Source organism: Aegilops tauschii, chromosome 2 (assembly GCF_002575655.3).
Source record: "Aegilops tauschii subsp. strangulata cultivar AL8/78 chromosome 2, Aet v6.0, whole genome shotgun sequence".
NCBI lineage: Eukaryota > Viridiplantae > Streptophyta > Magnoliopsida > Poales > Poaceae > Aegilops > Aegilops tauschii.
This window is the reverse complement of record NC_053036.3, coordinates 307,075,819-307,080,765: the sequence shown is the minus strand read 5'-3', so window position 1 is coordinate 307,080,765 and position 4,947 is coordinate 307,075,819.

Genomic DNA, 4,947 nt, shown 5'->3' with positions numbered 1-4,947 from the left:
TCTAAAGATGTACCTTCAAGCTCTAACCTCCCCAGCAATGGCGCCCGAAAAGAGCTTGATGTCTACTACACAACCTTCTTCTTGTAGACTCGTGTTGGGCCTCCAAGCGCAGAGTTTTGTAGGACAGTAGCAAATTTCCCTCAAGTGGGTGACCTAAGGTTTATCAATCTGTGGGAGACGTAGGATGAAGATGGTCTCTCTCAAACAACCCTGCAACCAAATAACAAAGAGTCTCTTGTGTCCCCAACACACCCAACACAATGGCAAATTGTATAGGTGCACTAGTTCAGCGAAGAGATGGTGATACAAGCGTAATATGGATGGCAGAAATATATTTTTATAATTTGAATAAATAAAAACAACAAGGTAACTAGTAACATAAGTGGGCAAAAACGGTATTGCAATGCTTGAAAACAAGGCCTAGGGTTCATACTTTCACTAGTGCAAGTTCTCTCAACAATGATAACATAATTAGATCATATAACAATCCCTCAACATGCAACAAAGAATCACTCCAAAATTTCTATCGGAGAACGTAGGACGAAAACTTGCATCAACCCCTATGCATATATTACCCCAATGTCACCTCGGGAATCCGCGAGTTGAGTACCAAAACATAGATCAAGTGAATCAATAGAACATCCCATTGTCACCACAGATATCCCATCGCAAGACATACATCAAGTGTTCTCAAATCCAATACTCAATCCAACATAACGAAAGCTCAAAAAGCAAGACTCAATTCATCACAAGAAGATAGAGGGGGAGAAACACCATATGATCCGACTATAGTAGCAAAGCTCGCGGTACATCAAGATCGTGCCATATCAAGAACACGAGAGAGAGAGAGAGAGAGAGAGAGAGAGAGAGAGATCAAACACATAGCTACTGGTACATACCCTCAGCCCCGAGGGTGAACTACTCCCTCCTCGTCATCGAGACCGCCGGGATGATAAAGATGGCATCCGGTGATGGTTTCCCCCTACGGAAGGATGCCAGAATGGGATATCGATTGGTTTTTCGTGCCTACAGAGGCTTGCGGCAGCGGAACTCCCAATCTAGGTTTCTTTCTGGGGGTTTCTGGATTTGTAGGAATTTTTGGCATCGGTTTCACGTAGGGGGGTCCACGAGTTAGTGACAAGGCAGAGGCGCACCCTAGGAGGGTGGGCGAACCCTCCACCCTTGTCGTTGACTTGGGACTCTTCTGGCCCAACTTTTTTGCTTCGAGGGCTTCTTCTGGTCCACATAAAATCGCCTTAAATTTTCAGCTCATTTGGACTCCGTTTGATATTCCTTTTCTGCGAACTCAAAAACAAGGAAAAACGAAAACTGGCACTAGGCTCTAGGTTAATAGGTTAGTCCCAAAAGTAATATAAAATAGCATATAAATACATGTAAAACATCCAAAACAGATAATATAATAGCATCACTGGTGCGCGTCGGTGCTATACAAAAGTTTTTTAACCCCTTTCCGTGACGGTATTTGGAACCGTCACCAAGTGAGTGTGAGCGATAGGGGAGTCCTTCCCACACGACGTAGAAACCGTCAGGGATAGGGGGCCTTGATGCATACAGTTGTCCCTATATAACCGTTTTCGATATCTCGAATATCCCAAACGCTTCATCCTTGCTACTCGTTTGTGCTCGCATTGCCATCGCAGTCGGAGTTTTGTGGTTTTACCTAAAACCAGGAAGATTCCAGGCACGGGAGCTTTCCAGGCAGATTCCAGGCACAGGAGTTTTACGATGCCTGGCACATCACAAACAGTTCAGGATTATAAACCGTGTATGATAGGTAGACAATCACACACATTTAGTTTTCCTGCACCGTATGTGACAGTGTCTGACATGACACACGCTTTGCAAACAGCAACTGTGTGCATGGTTGCACATGTTTCCTCTCTGTGAACCGTCTCGGATCATGGTGTATATCGCAAACGTTTGTGTTTTACCAACCGTGTGTGTCGTTATGACCTGCACAACGTAATTTCGCCCTAATTTAATTGCTGCTGTTTAAAATTGTACCTAATTTAAACTTGAAAGTAGGCTATAGCTTTATTCATATCCATCAGGTTCAAACAACCAATGCATTATTTGATTCACAGGTACATATGTTTAAGAATTACATAAGCACCAAATAAAGAATGATGAACCAGGGTTCTATACTTGTACTATTACAGATGGTAAATAAAGAGGCGACAGACATTCCGGTTGCTGAACAAGGTGAAGCGGAATGGCCCTATTGTGCTCTCCTAGATGCAGAAGGCATGCAGGACTCTAGTCCAACCCCTTGTGATGGCCGGCCGCTAATCATGTAGTTTGAGAGGTAATCTTGAGTAAACTGCTTCAGGATCCATTGCAAAAGAAAAAAGATTCAGATATTGTCATCTAACACAACTCATTACGGGTAGTAAAAAGAAGGCTACAGGGTTCTTACTTACCATCATGCAGTTTACTGTTGTGTTGCATAAAGTGTAAACAAATAGTTCGATTGACATCTTTTGACCCATTTTAATAACAATCTTTATCAATTTCCTCACTTGATGCCGGTTCATGAATATCTCATTGCCCCATACGCAGAAAGGGTCGAAGTGTGGATCTTTGGCAATGATATATGTACCTAAAGGCACCAAGTTAATATTAGAAGCTAAACAACAATTGAAAAATGATGTAGTACAACACTCCATCCATCCCATTATATAAGATTTTATTACATGTATATCTAGACATCATTAGAACATTAAGGTAGAACTCTTCCTTGTTGCTATGTAGCCTAGGATTGCATATTTAGTCATTCATTACAATGCATGTTGCTAAACAACAATTGAAAAACGAAAAGGCATGTTAACTGCGATATCCTTAACAGCAACCAAATATCATAATTAATAGTGGTATTGTTGAAACTGTTATTAATGAAATTGAACTGTACGGCAAATACTTGCACATATAGAGCATCACATTGTGAAGAACTGAAATAAACAAGTCATAAGGACATCTCTAGGCGATACTTAAAAAGTTAAAGGACTAAAACCCTTAGTGGATATATATATATATACTCCAGCAATTTTTGGCCTTTTCTAGTCGATCCCGTAAACTTAAGGTTGTAAACTTCAATTTGATCAAGTTCAAAGCAGGTTCAACCGAAAGTAGCATGCATTCAAACATAAACATAGATAGTTTTGCATAACCGAACATAAAACATAAATTTAAACTAAGCTAAACTACTTTCGGTCGAAGTAGAGGTCGAGCCAATCCTTCCTCGTCATGTACGGTGTGCCGCGAGCCGGGTCCGGGCCGGTACCGTCGTCGGGGTCGTTGGGGAAGGCACTCCTCCACTTGTCGATGTCGATCTCCTCGTCCTGGGGGCCCACCTCGGCGCCCTCCGCACCGCCGTCGCCGCCGCCTTCGACCTCGTCATCGAAGGAGAGCGCGATAACCTCGCCGCCCTCCGCACCGCCATCCTCGCCGCCTTCGACCTCGTCATCGGAGGAGAGCGCGATGACCTCGCCCCCCTCCGCGCCGACAAAGATCGCCCGCTCCGCCTCCACAAGCTCCGGGTGCTGCCGGCGGATCTCTTGCATGTTGTCCTCGTCGGCGGCCTCGGCCTCGAGGCGCTCCCATGCCTCGCGGTCCTCCCGCGCCATAGCCGAGCTCACCACCCCTGGCTCCGGCGGAACAAGGTCGACCGGACGTGTGCCGAAGGGGAAATTGAGCCTAGCCGCCGCGCCGTGGTAGTGGACCTGCCAGCGGTCGTACTCCATTACCGCGAGCTCGGCCGTATGGAAGCTACCGAGCTACCGGCGGGTGTGGGTCTCTTGATCTGTAATCTCGGTGACCCACGTCCCCCACCGCCGCTGCCGGACCCCGAGGTAGGACTTCGTCCGCTGCCGGGTCCGAGGAAGGACGGGGAAGTCCTCGAACCGGCGTAGGGGCATGGCGGCAGGCGGATCGGGGGACCGGCGATGGCGGATCGGGCCCGCGGAGGATGACGGGGACACCTCGGTGGCCACCTCGCCGATGTCGGGTGAAAAGGCCACGATAAACATATTTTTGGCCATTGGCTCCTCGAGCTCCCCGGCACACAGGCAGAGGTTGAGGATGGAGGTGCCGGCGATGGCGGCGACCTACCAATGGTTTCGAGGGTTGTGTGTGTCTGTGTGAGGGGAGGTTTTGGGGTGTGTGTGGAGGGGGCGGGGGGCAAGGTTGTGTTTGAGGAAATACTGCGGCAACTGAAAATTTTACTAGGCGGGAGTAACAAGGCGGGGCTACTGAAAATTTGGATCAAGGGCGAGCAGATATTTTTGAGATTGCGAGGGATGCAGAGGCAAGAGTAAAATGTCGGGGCTACTGAAAATTTGAATCAAGGGACTGAAGCAGAGCGGGAGTAACAGACATCGCACACGGTCCGCACATAATAATCGTGTGCTATCAAACATTAAAACCTTCCAGACGGTAGATATTTTTGAGATTACGAGGCAGTAATATTTTCGAGATTGCGAGGGATGCAGAGGCGGGAGTTTTTGGGGAGCGAGCTAGTGTGCTTGACACGCCGGCTGTGGACTGTAGCCGACGCACCTTCTCACGTAAGCCATAGGCGTACTATACACCGACGGTGCTCCAAAATATTTTGTACTACATCTCATACGGTTGGTGATAATAAACTGTGTGAGATCTACTTGATTTGAATTACATAATGGGGTCACAACAGCAATGGATGATGTTTGAATTTCTAGACCTTTCACCTGCAGTGAACATGCAACTATATGTGTGTCGTAACAGAATTGGAATTATTTAGGGTTCGTTTGGACATTTTATAAAGTAAACTGGTATTCTAGCCATTTCAGGTGCACAATTCAAAATTAAACTACATGCACATGCTCCGGTGCATATAAATTGGTTGAAAATCAAATGTGTGTCCTTCAGTGCATGCTTAGGTCCCATGCAAGA